The sequence below is a fragment of the Rhinolophus sinicus genome, linkage group LG06 (genome assembly GCF_036562045.2).
Source record: "Rhinolophus sinicus isolate RSC01 linkage group LG06, ASM3656204v1, whole genome shotgun sequence".
Classification (NCBI taxonomy): domain Eukaryota; kingdom Metazoa; phylum Chordata; class Mammalia; order Chiroptera; family Rhinolophidae; genus Rhinolophus; species Rhinolophus sinicus.
The window spans coordinates 111,552,154-111,576,537 of NC_133756.1; the positions used below are offsets into that span (position 1 = coordinate 111,552,154).

Sequence of the window (24,384 nt, forward strand, 5' to 3'; positions counted from 1 at the left end):
ACAACAAGGATGATTAAAGTAGGAAATTTAGCAAATCAGTGCAGGTATAAATGAACATCTACGTTTGATGGTCCTGCCAGCCCATGAGGCTTTGTAAAGCTCAGGACACAAAGCTGAAAGTTCCTAAAAGTGTTACTACATCTTAATGCCAAGAACAATAGAGTTATAAAGTACCTTTGAAATGTACTGTACCTTGGTTTTTATTGTTTCATATTTTTAAAAATTGCATGCCGGAACCCATGGTTTATTTTGCTGCAGTATCTGGTTTTTGATTCAGAGTAGTTGTATGGAGAAATAAACCAATGTACCAAATCTCAGTACCCTGAATTTCTTCTCATTTGGTGGTGGTTTTTCCATTTTCTCCACCCACCAAAAATAACTCTATTTATAGCAAGAAAAGAAAATTTAGCTTGAGTTATTCTCAAGTAAATTTACAGCAGCAAGACAAATAGGAACGGTGACAAGCACCTTCTGAAAGAGCGCACACACACACACACACACACACACACACACACACGTCTCAAAAAAAGGATTAAAAGCCAAGGGAGTATTAACCCTTTGCTTGTGACACAATTTCTTTGGCAGAGGTTGGGGAGGGCAGACTGGGGAGAGGTTTAAGGCAGCTGTTCAGAGACTTGGCTCCAGCAGTGTTCAGATGGAAAGGGCGGGGGCTTTGTGTTACCCTGGTCTATACCTCACTCTCCTTACCTGTAAAATGGGGGAGGGGAAGGTTAGGAAGATGACACCGGATAAATGATGTGAGTATAGTAAGAGTACACTGTTTGGCACGAAGGGGACCTACTGAAAGGTACTCATTATTGTTATAAGTCAAATTTTGTAAAATACATTAACTCATTCTGATTTTAGTTTTGAAAGAAATATGCACAATATGTAAATAGAAAGATTATACAAATTTTTCTTGTTAGCAAGATATACTTTTTACAGCTAGGTAATTTTTTGTTTTTATTTTAGAAACCTACTAAAGACAGAATTATTATCCTTCAGTTCACTTTCAACTAATTCTTAGAATGGCATTCAAAGTCCTTACATAATTATTCAAAGAATAAACTGAATTTCAAATGGGGAGCATGAAAATAAACTAATAACAAATAATATGTCATAGCTTTCTAAGTTATTTGCTAAACAATGATTTGGCTATAAGTTCAACCCTGATACTGATTGCATCAAAGTACCTGAGTGTAGTAAATATCACTTAATTGCATCCAAGGTAATATACTGAATGTTTTTACATACACTTTCTCATTTTATGCTCATCACAGCCCTACTGAGTAGGTTCTATTTTGATTCCCATTATGAAATGAGGAAACTGGATTACAGAGCATTTACTTAAATACTAATTCAAATGGCATACATCAGCTCTAGAATTTGAATTTACACGTGTCTGATTCCAGAATCTGCACTAACCACCATGATGGGATTGTCCAATAGGATTTGCCCAGCTCTACATAATTCCATTTTGGGATGTTGGCCCTATATTTGCTTTGATTCTTCTCCCTCCATGTTTAACTGCTATCAGAGTTTAAGTAAATGAAGTTAGAGATGTCCTTTGCTCTCATTTTTTTATCTATGCCAATCAAGATCACAGTTTCCTGAGCCATCTTTTTAATTCTCACCAAAGTATAAAATTGAGTATTAAAAGATGTGAAATTTTAAAAGATAATAAATCTGCTAAATTCAAGATAAAATCTAAAAGTGGCCTTGAATGAGTACTGTCCTTTGACATGGCCAACCTTTCTCCGTGCCTCTGGCTTTAGTGTGGGCCAGTAGGATGGGTGCATTTGGATCTTGCTCTCTAGACCACATTCAGGATAAATAGGTCCCCAGAATTTCTTCCCCGAACAACCCTGAGCCCACTTCCAAGAGCTGTATAGTGTTCCCTCCCGTGTGAGGGGAAACTAAGAGGCTACTATTTGCATGGGGGTATGGTGAGGCCAGGGGGTCAGATTTTGTTGATCATAACTTGGACCTGTGAGTTGGGATGTCCACACATCTGCATGAAAGGCCTTTTGCATTGCAGGAAGGAAGAACGGAAGAGAGGAGGCACTGGGCCAGGTCTGGGGTCTTCACTTGCATTGTTGCCCTGAGCCCCCAAAATATTAGGGATAGCCCTGCGCAGCATTGAAAAATATTTACTTGTATCTCAGAGTAGCAAAGCTAAAATTCCAGTGGATTGGTTTCATAGGGCTTCTTGTTTGTTTTTGCTTTTGACCTTGTTGCCATTAAGCCAAAAGAAATCATTTGAACAAGAAAGTGGTCAAAGCTACGAAGTTCTCAGACTAAAAGCTTTTTAAGTTCCATTTTGGAATTGATAACAGCAAGAGTCATCAAAACTAGACACTGGCCTTTCTTCCAGTACAGAGGCATAGACTGACATGGGTGATTTTAGGGTCAGCCGGATTAAAGCTCTTTGTCATTTGTTTATTATTCCCTTTGAACATACAGTTAGTTGCTCAGAGAGACCATTGTTAACTTCAGGTGACTTTTCCTAATCTTTAGTTTTAAATTGCTGTTGAAACCCTTAGTGCCAGGGACTAATGGAAGGCTGCCTGAAAGATCAAAATGGAATTCTGCCATACAGGCTGCTATGAAAAACACATGGCAGTGAATGGTTTTATGTGGCCTTCCATCATTATTGGAGCCCCTTGCTCTGTCCAGTGCCTCATTCTCTCAATGGCCTCTTTTAATCTTCTGTTTATTGGAGACAAAGACCCCAACTAACAGCCAAGAGTTCCAGGTAGCAAAATCTCTGCAATTATTAAGAATCTTGAGGTTGGGGGAGTCTTGGGTTTTTTATTTTTTAAATGCAGTGAAAGATGCTGTGCAATTAACAGAGTGATTTTTGCTTTTGTTCCTGTTACTCTTCCTAAAGTATTTTCTAGATGAAGAGGCAGAATGCATCTTGGGAAGTATTCCCTACCGCCAAATTTACAACCTTGCTTTCTTTAGCTATAAAGCAAGGCTATTGGGAAGATATATTATAAATGAGATAACTCATATCTCAGTAAATAATTATTCCCTTATCCATGTGAAAGCATCTGACACAGTAAACACTCAGCACATAGTATGTCTACATTAAATGTTCACCCAATCTGAAAATAGAGCAGTTAAACTGATGACTCTGTGATGACTAAGGCATTTATTTTGCCTAGCAGCAGTGGTAGTAGGAATAGTACAGAGAGATAAAAAAACAAACAAAAACAGGACAAAATAAAATTGACCATTTAACCTCTACATTGAAAACTCTTAATAGTATATGCTTTGGGTGGTGGTAATCCTATTGATGTTTTATTTTCTATTTTATGTATCTTTTTGAATTTTTGTAATGAACATGCATTATTTATCTAATTAGAAAAAACATTTTTAGGGAATTGAGTTAGAGTAGGAAATGGGTATGAATACGTTGTAGATACCTAACTCTGTAGGAAGAGTCAAGTCAAATAATAACAGCATGCAAAATACTTGAGAGATTTTTTTTTTATCTGAATAATCCAGATTAGCTTGCTTTATTTTATATTACAAGTTTACTTGTCTATTATTAATAATTTATTAAGCATAGACTAGTGCCAGATGTTCTGCTAGGTGCAGAGGTTACAAAGATGAAAAATCACAATCCTAAACCTCAAGTTATTTATCATCCAAGAGAAATGGCCACATGAGCCCACAATTTTAACACAGTGTGATTCCTGCTGTGCCATAGCAGGAGCAGGTAAAGTTGCTTTCTATTGCAAGTAACAGAAACTATGACTCAAATCAACTTGCTCAGTAAAAGGAATGTATTGTTGACTGTAACCTAAAAGTACAGCAGTGAAGCTGCTTTCAAGAAACTGAATCCTGTGGCTCACAAGGTTGTCAAGAAATTTGTTTTGTTTTGGTTTGGTTTAGGTTTTTATGGGGGGTTTTGTGACTATGCCTGTCTTAGTATCAGCTGCATCCTAAGATTGATTGCCCTCATTGTTCCAGGATGTTTGTCATTGGCTCCTGAGCAACTTGTTTTCTTAATCATATCCAGCTAGAAAGAGATCCAGAGAATGCTCTCTAAAATTCACTTTGAATGGTCTGGCTTCCCATGATGATAAAACTGAATCACCAGCCCCATTCTGAAGCTGCAACAGGATAAACACAGCCTCCCCGTGACCTTAGGAGTCCCTAAACAAAATCTGGCAGCTATTGCTGTTAGGAAGGGATGGTGGTGGTGATGAATGCTGCCACAGCATCCAACAGCCATCTTCAACTTTTGATATGTACAACACATAATGTACAAAAATGTCCATTAGAGTTCACATAGCACAATGGAGAACACGCCAAGCATATAATATAATGGTTCATGTCCTTAAGTTGATTTCCATGATGAATAGGGGTTTGCCAAGAGATAAGAGAGAGGGAAGGCTTCCAGGCAGAGAAAAAAGCTGTCTGCAGTCACAAAAACTAACCAGGTAATTGTTCAACTCTCTGCTTATCTTTACATTGGCACCATTGCAACAGTTACCAGTCTGAAGCCATCTGCCCAGTGGTATAATTAACAGAAAACCTAATGTATCAGTTTCACCAAAACCCTCTACCTGGTGATGGCAGTTCAGTTTTAAGCTAAATCATGGTCAGATAGTCTTATATTTCATAATGTAAGGACAGACTTGGAGTCAATTCAACAGAACCTTAAAATTTTTGTCCCCTGGTTCAATATTATAGTATTTTAGAGCTAGACCATACCACTGTCATCTTTTTCTCCTTTTTTGCTTCTGATGAAACCTGTTCAAGAAGGTCAGTGTCTCACCCAAGCTTCAAATTTATTTGAATTTTGATGGCATCAAATTCATGTTGCTAAAAAATTGTATTAGACAAATGAGGATACTTTTGAATAGGTGTGCTTGCTAATTGTGAGTGTATATTATATTGAGAATGAGATAGATGAATAAAATTCCTTTCAGTCAAAAGTTTATGTCCCATAGCAAAATTAGACTTGACTTTGGTGTCTGCGTGGTCCACAGTTTATGTAATTTATCAGTTCAATTCTTTAGGCTTGGACAATACTCACCTTTTCTTTCCATTTAGAGAGTAAAATACTTCCTAGGTGAGATTGTGCTGGTGGCTTCATAACAGTTTCTGCTAAAACTCCTGACTCCAAATTTAATTAGCTATGTTTTGGATTATTTTTCCAGTTTTGCAGCATAGAAGAGGAAGTGACTATTACCTACTTTCTATAGTAAGTGTGCTTATACAGTTCACGATTTTCTGGCATCCAAATGCAATCATAAAAAATTCCTTTTTTTACTCATGAAACTTGTCCCAATGCTGTCAACCTACCTACCTAGTGAGCATACCCCTAAATACTTATCAGTCTAGCTTCTTTCCAAAGAACACTCAATAATGGCAATAAACAGAATCAAAGTATATTTCCTCTTGCCATTTGCTTCTGGTACAGTAAATCTGTTCAGAAAACATGCAGCCAGGAATGGGGAAGTGTTCCCAGTGCAGCTGTATCAGTGAAGAACTTCTGACTTACGCAGAGGACATGCTTGCGTTAGAGAAAACCAGAATGACCATGTTGGAAACACTCCTCAGAGCTCTGGTTCCTTCGTCTTCAAATTAGACAGCTCTTCAGTGCAGAGCAAAAAGTAACCAAATATAGTGAAAGGGTCATGAATAAGCACATATGTCACCCAACCATTCAAAGGTGCCATTATCCCATGACACAACTTCACTTCCTATGATGCGCATGTTGTTGTGCTTGATGTTATCCCAGAGGTCTCTTAAACCATTTTCATTGTTTTTATTCTTTTTCTTTTTGTTGTTTTGTTTGGGTGATCTCTGCTAACTTGTTTTCTAAGTCGCTGATTCAATCCTCTGCCTCATCTAACCTGCTGGTAACTCCTTCAAGTGTTCTTTATTTCAGTTATTGTGTTCTTTAGTTCTAACTGGTTGTTCATTATGATTTCTCTATCCTTCTTTATGTCGTCACTAAGCTCCTTAAACATTCTTATCCTCAGTGTTCTGAACTCTGTCTCTGATAGGTTGGTTACCTCTGTGTCATTTGGTTCCAATTCTGTAGGTTTCTTCTGTTCTTTTATTTGGGACATGTTTCTTTGTGTCCCCATTCTGGCTGACTCTCTGTGTTTGCTTCAATGTATTAGGTAGATCCCCTAGAGTTCTTAGTTCTTGCTGGGTTATCTTATGTAGTATGTGTCCTTTATATTTGACTTGCACCACTTCCCTATTCTCCTGTGTGTGTGCTCCAAAGGTGACCCTTGTGTTGTGTATATTGTCCTGTTAAAGTTGATCTTTAATTGCTTTGTTGTCAGTAGGTGGGATTGACTCCTAGGCTGACTAGTTGTGAGACTTGGTTCTGCCCACAGTGGATGTTCTGCTGCCTAAGGGTTCACCACTCAAATGAGGCTTGGCCCCTATGGGCTCTTGTGCCTGTAGAGAATTCCCTCTGAGTGTGTCACTTGTAGGTCAAATCTGGTAATACTCTGGTTTGGTCTGGAGTTGGCCTCTGGGTGTGTTGAATCTTGTGCCTCTTGAGCTGGGCCCTTCAACTAATCCTCGTGCGAGTCTCTTAGCTGTTCTGTGTGATGAGCAGAGAGTCTTTTGATGGGTTATAGATGTTCAATTTGTGGTAAGTTCTGGAGAAGAACTCAAGAAGACCACCTCGCTGCTGCCATTCCTATGACGTTGCCCCACAACTTCACTTCCTCATAGCACAAACCAGATAAACTCCTCTTAGTTTCGTTTTAAGGTTTCTTTGTACAAGCAGTGAAACAGCAAGAGAAACTCCTTCCTTGCTGAGTTTCTCACCTCACAACAAGTGGTTTGAGTTGCTGGCAAATAGGGGATGCCAAAGAGGTATCTAAGAGACCAGTACTGATATTCAGGCCACATGCCATATTCCTGGTTCTTATACCATTGAAATAGTCCCCCCCATATTTGCAGGGGATACAGTCCAAGACTTTCAGTAGATTTCTAAAACCACAAATAAAACCTATATACTCGTATACTGTGTGTTTTTCTGTACATACATATACTTTACAGCTTCTCTTTGACATCTGACTTACCAGTATGATTATTGTTGCCCTTTGGGGCTAGTATTAAGTAAAATAAGGGTCACTTGACCATAAGCACAGGCAATCTAATAACCTAGGTAGGTACTAAGTGGCTAATGGGCGAGTAGGTAAACAGCATGGATACACTGGACAAAGAGGTTATTCATGTCCAGGGGGAACGGAGTGGGATGGCAAAAGATTTCATCAAGCTACTCAGAATGGCACACAATTTAAAACTTAAATTATTTATTCTGGAAATTTCCATTTAATATTTTCAGACCACAGTTGACTGTGGGTAATTTAAACCACAGAAAGTGAAACTGCGGATAAGGGTAACCTACTGTACTTCCATTATTGTTGGTAAATTGCTTCTACTCTGTGCCCTCTGAACTGCTTTAGACCACCCCCCACTCCAGTCCGTCCCTTCAGGCCTTTTACACACCTCCAAGACTGGGCAACTAAGGAGCTAAGACTGGGCAACTAAGGAGCTAATCAATTAATTAAGATTAAAGAGTTCATTGATTAACTGAAGATTAGATAAAGAATTATTGCCTGGCACAGCAAGTTGTTAAATATTTTGACATCACTTCTGTATAAGGCCCATGTTAGTTTTTAAGAACTTTTGACAACAATTGAGGAGGATAATAACATTCATGTACAGAAGCAATGTATAATGAAGTGCTAAGTTGTTTAAGAAAGCCCTGTGTAATTTTTTTTTTTTTAAAGAGTGATAAAGGAAATATTATTTGAGATTGTCTAGAAAGATTGGTCAGGGATTTGGATAGAATAGAAATAAAGGGCAAGGGCAGAATATACAATATTTTTTAAAATTTATTTAACATATAGTAATTAAAGCCTCCCATTTGTTTACTGCCACTGTGTGCAAAGCACTTTGCACCCATTATCTTATTTATCTCTCATAACAGCACTGTGAGAAGAAAGGAGAAAATAAGACCTGATCACACAGATGCAAAGTGGAAGCACAGACAGCCTATGTGTTATCCACTCTTGCCCATTATGTGCAAGACTCTATAGGTGCTAGCATGGTGAATATGAAATGTATTTTTTACTTGTAATGGCCAAAAGAGAATCCAAGAAAATATTGACAGCCCGTAAGTGAATAAAAGAGTGTTCTTGGGCCTTCCACAATTGAGATCATCATTTTAAAATGACTGGGTAATACATTTTTGTATTGCTCATTTTAGTTTCTTCAACAGCAATATAAAAAGTAGAAATGTGAGCCACAGGGAACTAGCTAAAGTCATTATAATTTGAATATCCAATCTTCCAATGTTAATCTTCTTATAACCTTTGCATTACCTAAGAACAATAAAGCATACAGCCTAAGTATTTAGCCTATTGACAGTCTCGCTTTCTGTCTTTAAGTGGAAACTAAAATAGCAAGACTATTCATTAATGATTTTTATAGCAAATCTACCTTTTTCTAACTCTGCTTTCCAGCTTATGCCTTACACAACAATGAGCATGTACTTGCTATCACTAAATTATATGGGAAAATGGACATTTATGGGCCAGAGTATAACATCACCATCTTTCTTGCCAAACAATACTGCACAGTGAGTCACATGAAGGCAGAGATTTGATTTTATTTATCCTTGTGTACCCAGTATCTAGCATGGTTCATTGATAGTCACCAGATTATACATCCTTCAAGGGAGGATGGAGATAATATGAGATTGACAAGTTATGGGGAGACTTCCAGTCACAATGGCAGAGTAGGTAAACTCTACACTCACCTCCTCCTATGACCACCTCAAAATTATAACTAAACAACAGAACAACCATCATTGAGAATCACTTGAAGTCTAGCTGAACAGAGGTCTGACAACTAAGGATATAGAGAACAAGCCACATTGAGACTGATAGGAGGGACGGAGATGTGGAATGGGAGGGTCCCACACCCACGTGTGGTTGTTAAAAATTGGGAGAGCTGTTGGGCTGCGGAGTTACCCCTGAGAAGCAAGGGGTCCAAGCCCCACACCAGGCTCCCCGGCCCAGAGTTCCAGTGCCAGGAAGAGAAGTCCTATAACTTTTGGCTATGAAAACCAGCAGAAATTGTGGTTGAGTAAGACAGGGAATGGCAAGAATCCCAGGTGTTCCCCTTAAAGGGTCCACATACAAACTTACTCGCTGACAGACTCACTCGCTCTGAGCTCCAGCACTGTAGCAGAAGCTTGAAAGTCACCAGGGATATACAGGGAGGAACTGGATTGTCTGGCTTCAGGGCAAGAGCTGAAGTCGCAGCTTTCTCCTAGCCAGAAGTGCTGGCAGAGTCCATTGTTCCTTTGTCGAGCCCTCCTGCCAGCCTGTATGTTCAGGCAGGCAACATTGCCGAGTCTCCATCAACCTGGCTAAAACCATTCACCCCATCCTGGTGATTCCTCGAGAACACGCCCCACCAAATTTTCGGGCCCACCCAAGCCCTTTCCATTGGCATCTCCATACAAATAGTCTGTCTTGGTTAATGCCGTGGACTTTTCCAAAAGTTATCAAAGGTCCACAAACCCCAAACAAGCAGCTTCTGTCCTCCACATGCCCCATAACTCTTGCTAAGCCACCCAAAGCCTAGCACTAGCTACAGCCAGCCTCAATTCATAGCTTAGCACCTCCCAGGCACCTCTAAGCCCAGCAGAAGTAGCAATCACCTGCAGATTACTTTGTAGCTCATTCCAAGTGTCCCTAGGCAGGTCATGGGCAGCAGCTAAACTTGGCCTGCAACAGAGCCCCTCCCAAGAGACCTCAGAACCATCACACATGATTGCAAGCTTCATACCACACCAGAGCACCTCCAATCACCTCCACAAACAACACACCCATCAGGCAGACTGGGTAGGCACCAGAGCCCCACTAAAGCAAATCCTGCCCCATAGGGTCAACCTTTGTACAACAGCTTCTCCACTGTAGTCACAACCAGTCATCACAACCAATCAGCCCAAGAGTCATTTCCTCCTATTGACATGCAAACAGCAATCAAGGCTCAACTAGAACAGGAGGGCACACAACCCACACGAGGGACACACCTGGAGCACTTGGCTCAGGTGACCAGGGAGATCACACCACTGGGCCCCACAGGACACCTACTACATAAAGCCACTACTAAGATCAGGAGACATAGCAGCTCTACCATGTTTCCCCGAAAATAAGACTTAGCTGGACCATCAGCTCTAATGTGTCTTTTGGAGCAAAAATTAATGTAAGATCTGGTATTATATTATATTACATAAGACCCAGTATTATATTGTATTATATTATATTATATTACACTGTAATTGTATATATATGTATATATATATATATATGTATATGTATATATGTACATATATATATTACATTGTAATACAATATAATTATATTATGTTGTATTATATTATACCCCATATTATGTTATATTATATTATATTATATTATATTATATTATATTATATTATACCTGGTCTTACATTATATTAAAATAAGACCGGGTCTTATATTAATTTTTGCTCTGAAAGATGCATTACAGCTGATGGTCCAGCTAGCTCTTATTTTGGGGGAAACATGGTATGTAATACATAGTAACAAAAACAGGGAGATAGCCAAAATGGGGACACAAAGAAAGATGTCCCAAATAAAATTTCAGAACAAAGCTCCAGAAAAATAACTAAAGAAAATGGAGACATGCAATCTACCAGATGCAGAGTTCAAAATACTAGGTATAAGGGTGCTCAACAATCTTAATAAGACCTTCACCAAAGAGATAGGAAACATAAAAGTGGAGATAGAAAACTTTAAAACGTCAGAAATGAAGAATACCGTAACTGAAATAAAGAATACACTAGAGGGAATCAACACTAGATTAGCTAAAGCAGAGAAACAAATCAGCAATTTGAAAGATAAGGTAGCAGAAAACATCTAATCACAACAGCAAAAAGAAAAAAAGAATCTAAAAAAAAAAAAATGAGAACAGTTTAAGGGGCCTCTGGGACAACATTAAGTGTACCAATCTGCACATCATATGGGTACCAGAAGGAGAAGAAAGAGAGTGAGGAATTGAAAACCTATTTAAAGAAATAATGACAGAAAACTTCCCTAACCTGGTGAAGGAAATAGATATAGAAGCCCAGAGAGTCCCAAACAAGATGAACACAAAGAGACCAACACCAAAACACATCATAATTAAAATGTCAAAAGTTAAAGACAAAGAGAGAATCCTAAAAGCAACAAGAGAAAAGCAGTTAGTTGCTGACACGGGAACTCCCATAAGACTGTCAGCTGATTTCTCAACAGAAACTTTGCAGGCCAGAAGGGATTTGGCAGGAAATATTCAAATTGACGAAAAGCAATGACCTACAACCAAAATTACTCTACCCAGTAAAGCTATCATTTAGCATCAAAGGACAGATAAAGAGCTTTCCAAACAAGAAAAAGTTAAAGGAATTTCTCACCACCAAACTGGTATTAGAAAAAATGTGTAAGGGACTCCTTTAAGAAGAAGAAGAAAAATAAATAAAAAATATGAATAATAAAATGGCAGTAACTACATATTTATGAACAATTACTTTAAATGTAAATGGATTAAATGCTCCAATCAAAAGACATAGGGTGGCTGAATGGATAAGAAAACAAGATCTTTACATATGCTGCCTACAAGAGACTCACTACAGATTGAAAGACACACATAGACTGAAAGTAAAGGGATGGCAAAAGATAGGTCATGAAAAGGAAAAGGAAAAAAAAAGTTGTGGTAACAATACTTATACCAGACAAAATAGACTTTAAAACAAAGGCTATAACAAGAGATAAAGAAGGACCCAGTAATCCCACTTCTGGTTATTTATCTGAAGAAATCCAAAACTCTACTTCAAAGGAACATGTGCATCAATATGTTCATTGTGGCATTATTTACAATGGCCAAGATATGAGGGCAACCTGGGTGTTCATCAATGGATGAATGAATAAAGAAGAGGTGGTACAAATATACAATGGAATATTACTCAGCCATAAAGGAGAGTGAAATCTTGCCATCTGTAACAATATGGATGGACTTAGAGGATATTATGCTGAGTGGAGTAAGTCAGACAGAGAAGAAAAATGTCATATGATTTCACTGATATGTGGACTCTAGAGAACAGGAATAATGAACAAATAAAACAGAAACAAGCTCATAGATCCAGAGAGCATTTTGATGGTTGCCAGATTAGGGGAGGGGTTTGGAGGAATAGGTGAAGAGGAGAGGAAATTAAGAGGAATAAACTGTTAGTCACAAAATCGTCATGGAGCTATAAAGTATACCATAGGGGATATAGTCAGTATTGTAATAACTATATATGGTGTCAGATGGGTCCTGAATTTATCAGGGTGATCACTTCCTAAGGTATATAAATGTCTAATCATTCTGCTGTATGCCTGAAACTAATATAGTATTGTAGGGTAAATATAATTGAAAATAAACAATTATTAAAACAAAATGAGAAGTTAGGGAATAATTTCTGGAGCTGAGCCTTGAAGCTGATCCCGGTATTAACTAGATATATAGAAAAGGGCATTGTAAGGAGGAGATAGTGTATACTGAGCAGTGTTTCTAAAATAAGAACGATTACAGAGTTTGTATGTTTAAGGATAGCCTCAATGCCTCTGCAGTCTTTTCGCTCCTGGCAATCCATTTTTCTGGAGTTGTTTCCCTACTCCCCTCTCCTTTGTCTTATCCCCTATTCATCTTTTAAAATTCATTCCTCAACGAATAAGAAAGAAAGAAAAGAGGAGACATAGGGGAGGCATTTAAAAGGCAAATGAACTGATTGTAATCTGTAAACCTTATTGGATCCAGAGTCAAACAAACTGTAAAAAAAAATCATGACATTCATGAAACAGTTGGAGATTTGAATACCAACTGGATATTTGATGCTAAGTTATGGGTAATATTTTAGGTGTGAGAATGGTATTGTGGTAATGTGAAAAATAAGTTTTTCTTAAAGATACACCCTGACATATGCACAGATGAAGTAATTTTATCAAAATAATATAGGAGAGGGAAAATGAGTAGGGATTAGATAAAACAATCAATAAATAAACAAACAAACATATATAATTTTTTGTATCTTCCTAGAAGACATTCCTTTTCCCTCCCTCCCCACCAGTAGGTTCCATCTCCTTGCTCTGTCCTGAATGCTCTGGGCATGTTTCACAATTATATATTCATGTGAGTCTTCATTGCCAGAGGAAGCTCATTAGTAAGGACAGAGATTTTTTTTTTTTTTTCCTTTTTTTTTTTTTTTTTTTTTCTTCCTATGACTGGCTTGTTGGAGGGCCACAATAATGTTGAATAGGGTGAAAAGATAAAGGAGTGGATTCGGACCTCCAAGTTCTACAGTAGGGTGTGTGATTCAAGCAGTGGACTCCCTTCATTTCCCCAACTTTCATCTACTTAAGAAACAAATCTCAGTTCATGTTTTATATACAGAACAGTGTTTGCTCATAACTGAAAGTCAGGAATGCAGCAGCCTGATTGAAACTAGGTAATTCACACGTTTACATTTAATATCCACAAGAAAGCCATGTTGGGAGGCCACATTCTTAATCAGTACATGATAGCATTGTTCCAAACCTATTTGGTTGTCATAGAGATAAGGAAAATATAAGGAAAAACATTTGCCTTTTATTTAAATTTTTTAAAAAATTAAATTAGGGTGACCTGAACCTAATTTTTGCATGTAATTTTACAAAATTTCTGAGGCACCTTCCTTCATCAACTTCCTCGTTATAGCATTGTGAACATTCTCTTGGTCCTTTATAGGTGCTTGTTTTGTACCAATGAAAGTTACAGCTCTGAAAAGTAGGGACTGGACAGACTGGAAAGATTGTGCCTGGTGATTTAGTCAAAATCTTGCCTTTGCTCCAAACTATGCTGAAGCAGCCAAGACAAACAAAAATCTACCTCATTTTCATTGTTTTAAGGAGAAGATTTTAATCAAATCACTCCTTAGTAATATACTATTATTGGAAATATTAATTTACTTACATTGCCAAATTTTTTCTCAAATAACTGTTTGGGCACATATGTGTTAACAATGGAAAGGAATCAATCTGTCCCTCAGAATTGTTAGATAATTACCCACCCAGGAGCAATCCAATGAGGTGAAAGCATGCATAAAAACATGCACGATATCCCCTAGAAAACCGGTTTCATAGACTACATGGAATTTGTTGGGGTTTTTTTAATGAGTTGTTTTCATCTATGACAACTAAGTTAGAATTTCATAAATATTAATATGTGCATATGAGAGAACCCAAAGGGATTTACTTCCTTCTGTAGTATAGATTTACTTTCTGATACTATATTACAAATAAGGAGTATGTATACCAAGACCTATTATGGTATCTAATAATAACTATTGATTATCTAGATATCGAGCCTTCACTGGAGTGTTTTTGTTGGTGGTGGTGATATTTTCTGTATGTCCAGAACCTAGCACAGGGCCTGAAAAAAGTCTGAGCTAAGTAAATGTTCCTTGACTTTTCCTCCTGCTCTTGGTTTTTCCATGGGTCTTGCTACCTACCATGAACAAGCATCCACTTTATTTCTGATGTGGAGAGCAAGCCCAGGAATGATAGAAGCACAGTAACTTAAGAAGGTTCTACAGAGTCTGACAAGACTATAGGGAATGTAGAGGTTAACTGGCCATCTGTTTATTTCTAATCTTCATTGGAATTCATTGGATGACAAATGATTCCAGACTTCAGCAGGATAAACTGGTTGGGTTATGTAGGTTGGATACTACACACACCAAAGTGTGCATCATTGCCCTGAGAGTTGAGAGACCGAAAAATGTAAAGCATAGATATTTTCATTTTTATCATCTACGTAGAATTCTTTTCACCATTGGGTCAAGACTTGGTTTTGAACTCTTGCCTTATTAAAGCTACAAACCCTTTCATTGGTTTGCCCTAATGAAGAATTCAATAACTGCAAGTATTTGTTCTTTCATTTTTTATTCAGTTATTCATAAGATATTCATTTAGTGCTTACTTTGTTTAGCACTGTTTTGCATGCTGAATAATACATGATAGCATTTTGAGTTTGTTTGGTGTTAATTTTTTGTTTCTTCCTTTATTTTCAAGGTTGGAATTATTATCTGTTTCTCAGTTTCAGAGCATAAATACACTTGTGGGGCCTTCACATGGGGTGAAAAGAAACAAATGACCAACACTAAAAGATTTAAACTTAAAAATCATAAGCCATTATGTTAAAAGTATAAACCATGCTCTGTTTTTAAATAAGTGGGTCTAAGTTTGAAAGACCAGGAGATCATTCTGTTTATAAATTGGTTGCATTCTTATGTGGGCCTTAATTGCAAATTGCATATTTATAATATATGCATACATTTGGCATAGAAATGTATGTGTCCATAGAGATACATACATATACATATATGATGAAGAAAGAGTATACTTCCCAATCGGCACAGTGCCAGGAAATGTTTCTTCATAGATTTCTCAGCTGAAGCATAAAACCAATTTGCTTTTATACATGGCCTTCTGAATTGAAAAGTTATTGCCAGAAGCAAGAATCTTGCTTTATGGTAAATTAAGAGAAATGAATGATTTGAATGAGTTTGAACAAAGGGAGAGAGTCCATGAGGGGAAGGGCCATGTCTGTTGTGCTCACCATTGGATTCCCAGGACCTAACACTCTGCCTGGCTCGTATTAGGCATTCAGTAAATAAGCAGATCAATTAATGCAAGCTCAAAATAGGGAAAATATTCTAATAGAGCATTTTAATGGGCCAGGAAATTCTTTGTACAGAGAATGAAAAAGAAATCTTTCCTGCCCGAAGTTTCAATTAAACTCAGAAACCATGTATTATCTTCTAAGTTCTGTCAGGGACTAGGAATTTAGTGCTGAGTGAAACAGGTTCTTATGCTTTAGAATCTCTCAGTCCATTAGAAAGATAAATGCATGTATATGTAAAATTTTACTTCTATTTTATCATAATTTAAGTTACCAGGGCAAGGAACGATTACCTTCCCTCTACTTAGAGGGACTAAAGAAAGCTTCTCTGAAAGGAATATCTCCACAGCATTTTAAAAAACTAAAGGACCAAGAGTATCTCAAGTAGAATGAGCAATATACACAAAGGCACAGAAAGACACAGAGAGATGTAAAGCTGTTCTGGGACTGTCTAGGTTTTTGTTCCTATCCTATAAAATACGTTGACAATGCCAAGAAAAGTGGTAGGTGAGGCTAGAGAGGAAAGGTTGAAAATGGATTTTCTATCCCTACACTTTTACAAATTGACAATTGGATGTTTCTATGCATGAGTCAGGAGACCCTTCACTCTGTGTCCTTTCTATGAAAACCCTACCTGCTTCAATGCCCACCACATCTATGATGCCAGATGTAACAAGAGGTGTCCATTTAAATACCTTCTTCTTTCAAGGACTTCAGGCTGAGCTCCATCTTTCTGTTTTTTTCACGTCATCTCCCCTGGAGATTGTGAAGTGAGAGGGAGACAGGGGCCTCCTCTTCCTTTAATTTCTGTAAAGACCTAGTAGCGAATCCTAGACCAAACAGAAGGAAGTTAGCTACTTGTGGTGAAAGCATCACTCATTTCTCCAGCATAGATCTTAAAAATTTTTGACAAGCTGGTTGCATTTCTGGACCAACTGCCATACTGTCAACTGTATATGTGAATTATTTGTGAAGACCACGTGGAAATGCCTCTTTTAGATACGTATGTGCTGGGGACTAGGACATTAAAATTCAGTCTAAATCTCAGGATTGACAGAAATGAAAACACAATTCTATTTACAAGTGAATTAGAGAATGTATTAACATCATACCAGCTCCATTTTCACCATCTTCCAGCAATGTACATTAGTCTGAATGTCATATGCTTAGATAGCTATTATCAGTGTAGGTAGGACAGACTTGGCTATCACATTTAAACGGCAATAATTCTATTTCAAAGGCCAAATGAATGAAAAACGCACTTCAAAACTCATTGGATGCACTGAGAAAGGTCATCTAATCTTTAATGCAGACAAAAGCTTATTTTAAGGAATTCCTTTTTGAAATAAATCTCCTTTAGTTGTGTTTTTCTGTTTCATTCTCTTGATTTATGCCTATAAATGCATGCAGCTTTAATTATCAAAAGGCAGATGTGTCAAAGGAAATATGCGTATGCAGGAGTGACCATATATCCCAGGTCGTCTAGGCCAGTTCCAGTGTATGTCTAGATTTGGAGGAATATTGACCATAGGTAAACAGGGCTGGGATGGGGCATCTGAATCACGAATCACGATATCTGTCATATCCCTCAGGTCACCCTTGGCAGAGACAGAGCAGTTAAGAGCTAATCTAATCTTTAAAAAGTATTCCTCCCCTGTTTGTACTCTTCTTTGCTCTAAGTTGTGTGCTATGTTGTAGGTGATTCTTTGTTTTACTCCTGCAGCTTAATGTAAAGTCCTTAAGAGAAAAATACTGTGCCTATTTCTTGCTGTATCTGCATTGCCTAGCACAGTACTTGACCTAAGGTAACCCAGGAATGGTTGACGAATGAAAGTGAGCCCACCTCTTCTCTCCTAGAACCAACTCTACCAGCCTCATCCATGCAGGATTCTCCCTCATACTCCAGCTGTACTCTTACCAGTAGCTCAGTGCCCTCTTTCTGGTGCTTGAGTCATCTCTTCTCCAAGCTGAGCCCTAGTCATTATGTGCACACATTTTATTTTTCAACACTTCTGAGGTTCCAGCGCATTCCATTTATTCATTCTCTGGCAGTACTTTAAAACTAGTTGATTAATCAAACCTTTAGCCCCTATTTATTGAGAGCTTGGTGTAGCCAAGCATCCTGCTGGACAGAGGAATTTTCAGCCATGCAAAAAATATGTTCTCTGCCTTCAAAGTGTGTTTGGAGCTCAGGCTATGTAATTCGGATAGGAAAACTCATAGTGCCTGTCAGGTCTTGGTAGAGTGAGAAATAAATATTAGTGCTGACTGATGGACTTTCAGAAGGCAACTTTTTCAATCTGAGAGACGTGGAATATCCAGGAAGTACACATACTTCAGTTAGCTTTTCAAACGTAAGTTGTGTCTAGGTTGTAAGAGAAGTGGAGGACACCAGCATTTTAAGGAAGATTGATACACTTTCCAATCTACTATTTATTGATTCAACAAATATTTATCAAGAAGCTGCTGTGTACCAAGCACCAAGCTAGAGATTAGTACCGTGACTTTTCTGAGGTCAAGTGTGGCTCGGCTTTCCCTAATTTAATCCCAATCCCTATCCATAACCTCATTCATTCCTACAGCTTTAACTACTACCTCTCGGCGTGCAAAAGGCATCCAACTCTACCTATCCACCCCCAGAATCTTCTAGTGAGTCTAATCTTAGATCTCATCCTAAGGGAAAGCGAGGTGCGATGATTCCACTCCACCCACTCTCTGCCAGCCGTTCCCACTCTCCCCACCCAAAGGCACCAGACACCATGAGGCCTGTTAGAATTTAATACCCTGAAATCTTTGCAGTTATATAATACTCTAGGTAGTGCAATTATGAGTGTGAAAAACATGTGTTTTAAGTGTTGCTCCACACCACTGCTGCCAGTTTGGCACTGGAGAGCCTTGTGGCCTAACATGGACCAGCCTGCAGGAGGGCAGCCTATGTATCACCAGACCCATCCTCACTGTTAATAGTGGCAATACTATGTTCACTCACGGAATCCATACCATGGACCAGATGCTGTGCTATGTGCTTTCTGTTTGCAATAGCTCATCGTCACAGTACCTCCAGAGATACCACTGCTGCCATTTTATACATGAGAATATGAGGTCACAGACGCAGCTTGCCCAAGATGTCAGGTCCCGTAAGTGGCAGGAGTCAGGATGAGAATCCAGATCTATTTGCTTCCCCATGCAGTGCTTTTTCTACTACATTACAACAGAACTAGGTTAATAGTTTTCAGTGCCTCAAACTTTCATTTGGAAAGTGGGGATTGATTCTTATCTCTGTGTGCCTCAGTACTGCAATGCTCTTGACAACTAAGGTTTGTCAAAGAAAACCAACACCCTAGGTGGTATTGTTACCAGGCTGAACAATGGGAAGGATCCAGATATTTTTTTTAGTGGAATTACCAATCCAAAAGTGGTTTATGACCCAAGAGCATACAGTCTGCAAAGGAACCTTTGGCCATGAAAAACCAGTGAACTGCATTCACTCACTCACTTAATTAATACTTTGGAAGCTTCAACTGTGGACCACACACTGATAATGCAGACACAATGTACATTTTTAACAGGTGTCTTTCCAGGTCTCATACATATTTAACAGGCAGCTTGTCTTGGGAATTAACGTACACTTCCAATTTATAGTGAGGTTTTCAGCTCAATGGTCTACTAGCAGGAGGAACAGTAAAAACAGCAGCTCTTAACCTCTGAGATAAGATGCTGGCAGTAGTGTGATACTCACTGCGGGCAGCGTCTGAATGGAAAAAGCAAAAGCACTTGGCATCAGACAGTCTAGGGCTCAACTCTTAGCTCTGACATTGAATAGTTGGCTGTGTAATCTTAAGTTATTCCACCTTTATTAGCCTCAGTTGTACAACTGCAAGGTGGGAATACTACTAGTCATTGAATTTTTTTGTTTTTTAACTCAATTGTTTAACATATTTATGGAACATTAAATCAGTCAAGACAACAGACCATACCTTATGTGTTTGAAACAGAAAGGGATGTAATTCAGGGTATTAACGTACTTAGAAATTGTTGGAAGGGTTGGAGCAGTGATAGTCAGGGGTGGGGACATCAACACCCAAACTGGGAAATTTTAAGAAGCCATTTCCTGAGCCATAGTTTCTTGTAAGACCTGAAGCTGGAGACCAACAGTGAACTGTGGAGTCTGAGGAAACTGTAAGAAGTTATAACAGTGGTTAGTAGTGCAAATCCTGTGCCTCTACACCACCACTCATCCACATCCCTAAACTCCTGCAAGTTACTCTGATAGGAAGAATCTAAGCTATAACCCTGCTGACAAGAGATTCTGGAAATACGGTTCTCACTTTTCTAGCCCCTGTGGGATAGTTGGAGAGCATTGGGGTGGGGATTAATGATTGGTGCTGAGATGACAGCCAGAACAATCACCTCCTATGTGCCAGGAATTGTTCTGCAAGTACAGGGGTGAATAAAGAGACAAAGTATTCCCCTCATGTAGCTTACATTTAATTGTGGGAGATTAAATAAGTTAATATATTCATACATTTTATAGATCCAGGCACATAGTAGGTACCTTAGAAATAATTCTTCCTTTCTTTTAAGTCTAATACTCTGTCTCCTCTCCATGAGATTCCTGAAAAGGTAACTAATTCAAAAATTAAAAATGGAAGAGCTGAGGGTGTGCCATTGGTGCCAAATAGTGAGGTTTTAATTGACAGTGCTCATTTTAGTGTGTATTGATTTTGAAGGCCATTTGGACATGCTTTAAAGCAGATATTCTCTCAGTAGATAATATAGACCATCATTAAAGATATTTATCCGATTTGTGTATTTACTCAGTCCAAGTATATCGAAATACAAATGTCCCATAGAGATGCAAACATTGCCTCTTTACAGCAGGAATGAGGATGAAAGCTGAACGGTCAGGGCATGCATTAACCTATTTATTTACATGAATGATTCATTTACTCTGTCCTGAGGATTTGACAGTCACCTTCATATCTGTCTCCAACAGGAGGTCACCGTGCTTTGTTTCCTGTCTTAAGCCAGACAGGTGAGCTGCAGTCGATTCACTTACCTGCCCCTCACCCCCACCACTGAGGCAGCTTTGCAGTGCCCTTCAGAGTCTGGGGTGTGAGCTGTCTTCAGCACTTGCAGTTCCCTTTGTCTTTAATCGAAGCTGTGGAAGCTTCACAAGGGGAAGAACACACAAGATTTGGAGAAGTCATGAGAAGTGTATGCATAGGGAGAGATGGGAGGAGAGAGGAAAATCAAATAGTATTATTTTATCACTGTCCTATCTTCCCAGCACTCCTTTCCACCTACACCTTCCCATGTACACATGTACATGAATCCTTCCTCCTCCTGTCAATACGACCTTGGTAATATTTATGTATCTCATCTTAAATGTCAGTGCATAGCTTTACCTATAATCGCATGAGCAATATTACCAAAGTGAAATATTGTATCAACTTTGGTCCTGATAGAAAATGTCTATAGGTAACCCTTCCGAAAATTCTTAGTTTAATGAAACATGGGAATTTACATAAAAATATATACACACAACACCCTTGGAGGCAGCAGCTACTGGGCTCAAGTTGGTGGTGGCCTAACAGGAATCAGGGCTCAGTGTCATCAGACTTTTCATTTTTGGGGTAGCCACAAATGTGGATTTTAATGTGAAATTTCTCAATGTTTACATGTTACCCCTGGATTCACATGTCTGAAAATACCATGAAGTTAAAGAAGACATAGTTGTGGGTCACATATTGTTGGCATGTTGCTAATTTGTGACCTGCTTCATGACATCTTCTGTCATGGAACCTGAATAGCTTTATTACACATTATTGTTTCTTGGTACAAGTTGGTATCAAACAATACAGTAAATGTTTAAATAAAAATTTTATTACAGTAAAAGACACATTGCCATTAATCCCCCTCAAAATACTCCCTCTTACTTCAAACACATTTATCCCATTGTTCTTGCCACTTTCTGAAGCAGTTCTGGAAGTCTACTTTTGTGAGTGTCTTTAGTTGTGGTGTCATGGCTACCTTGTTGCCCTGAATCATTTTGACTTTGGGGAAGAGCCAGAAGTCGAACGGTGCCAGACCTGGTGAATAAGCTGGATGAGGATTGTACCATAATGTTTTTATTTGACCGAAATTGCCATATACCAGAAGCGACGTGTGACACGGAGCGTTGTCATGATGGAGGATGATTTACGGCACTTTAAAATACACCTTCTCTCAACCATAGCTGACACCCAACTGATGGCACTGAACAAGTTGAAACTTGTCACACACTCAATGTGTGACTTGTCACACTCGAAGGCTCGATGTGCCGCTTCCCATGTTGAAGATCCCTGCTTTCCGTTGGATGGCACTTGGTAGCAGCATTCACTGTATGTTTTGATCACAAAAGAAGGGCTCTGTGTCACACATCACTTCAGGTATGGCAATTTCTGTCATAAAAACATTACAGTGTGTTCTCTTCTACCTTATTCACCGGATCTGGCACCATGTGACTTCTGGCTCTTCCCCAAAGTCAAAATGATTCAGGACATTGAGGCAGTCAGGACAGCACAACTAAAGACACTCATGAAAGAGGACTTCCAGAACTGCTTCAGAAAGTGACAAGAATGATGGGATAAGTGTGTTCGAAGTGAGGCGGAATATTTTTAGGGGGATTGATGGCAATGTGTCTTTTACTGTAATAATTTCTTTTTTTATTTAAACATTCACCGTAGTTTTAACCACACCTCATATTCTCCCCACTGGGCTAAGAGCTCCTTAAGGGCTGAGTTGTGTGTTATTTTTCCAAGATTATCAATTACCATGCTTCCCAAGACATAAGAGGTGTTCAGAACAAAACAAAACAAAACAACTTATGCCTTTGCAGGTCTTTTTTTCTTTTTTTCAGAGTAAGTGTGAGCCTCTATTCACCCCCTAGAACAATCTTTTTCTCTCCTAATCTTCTCAGCTATACATTTATTTGTAAAGTCCTAATATGAGTCATCATAAGTCACAATAGTAGTAACTAATGCTAGCATAAATATTTTAGTTTGGAACATGCTACTTAATACTTTTTTGGAATTTATAGTCTACCTAATGTAAGAAAAATAACCAAATCTCATTATCATGGTCTTTGTCCTGCTTTCAGATTTGGTTTATTTGGAGACTCTATAGTATAAGGAGAGCAATTATAGGTTATAGAGGTTTAAATTTTGTCACTGTCATTTGTCAGCCATGTGAAGTTGGGCAATTCATTTAATTTAGGACTCAGCTTACTCATCTATAAAATAGGAATAATAATACCCACCTCAGGATATTTGTAAGGATTACATTAAGTAGTGTACATGTAACCTTGTATATAACAGAAATTAAATAAATGTTCATTCTTTGGGTGAAAGGGCATCTCACTTTATCTCACTTCTTTGACTCATTAAAGCCTATATTCACATAGGCTTTAATGTATATTTGCTTTTCTAAAAATAAATAAAAACAATTGTTTAGCACCTATGAAGAAACAGAAAATGTTTTCATATTTGGATAATTATGTAGTCCAAAATTAGAAAAATGAAATGGAATGTGTAAGCTTGTTACACAGTTCTGGTGTTTATTTTTAATATTATCTTTAACATTAGGCCTTTGACACAAATTTCAAGAGCTGATTACTGCTAATGTTTCTGACCTGGGCAGCTGGGTTGTCCATAGTGCCTTCCTGGAGGGGAAACTGGTTTCTGGAGTTAGGAATTCAGTTCTAACGTTCTGAGTCATCTGAACAATATCCAGAAGAACACATGTGATAGAGTTAGGTAAAGTTGTAAAGAGAGATGTGAGGTGGAGAAGATAATTGAATGGGGGAGAAGAGAGTGCTTAGGGAAGGGTATAGAGAGTAAGGAGAGAAGAGAGTAATAGAAGACTTTAGTTAGCACTTGGAAAACTCATCCTAGTGGCCTGGAAATATAGGAATTTTCTGACTCTGCTTCACAGACATTGCAATCTGGGACAGAACCTCCGATTTAGGATTCAACAAATAATATGAAGTCCAATATTTAGGAGAGGCACTTTGAGGATCCCAAAAGGAAAGGGATGGCATGATCTCTTAGTTTACAAGCAAATAGGCCATGCATTCAGAAGCAATTACATAACAATACAACTTAGCATAAACAATGCAACACAATACATACTGTTTAGTATGGGATCACATTTACCTGATGGCAGGCTTTGGGAATTTGGGGAAGAGAGAAAGTGATTCATCCATGGTCTTGGCAGTGTGTGGGTTATAGACCAGGCTCTGAAGCCATATTGTCTACCATAAAATCCCAGATCACTGCTTATTTAGCCTTCCTGCTCCCCAGCTTCCTCACCTATAAAATGAGGGTAAGCCCTACTACACAGTGCTGTTTTGTACAAAGAAAGATGGAGCCTCGTTGGCATGCCAAACCTGATGAGTAAGATTGTGAGCAGAAAACCAAACCTACTGGCCTGCCAGAGAAGTAGCCTTATAGCACCTCTGGGAAATAATTACCTGGAGAGAGGATTCAGGAGTAGGGTAAAAAAGGGTAAAGGAACAGACCCAAAGAAGTGGGGTATGAGTGTATGTGTTAAGTCTGTGCA

At 38.5% G+C, this 24,384-nt stretch overlaps 1 protein-coding gene across 22 annotated transcripts in view; it reads left to right on the forward strand.

Moving 5' to 3' along the window:
• DLG2 (discs large MAGUK scaffold protein 2) overlaps positions 1-24,384 on the forward strand; it is a 1,902,684-nt gene that overhangs the window by 1,698,488 nt on the left and 179,812 nt on the right. The gene's annotated exons all lie outside the window — the stretch shown is intronic.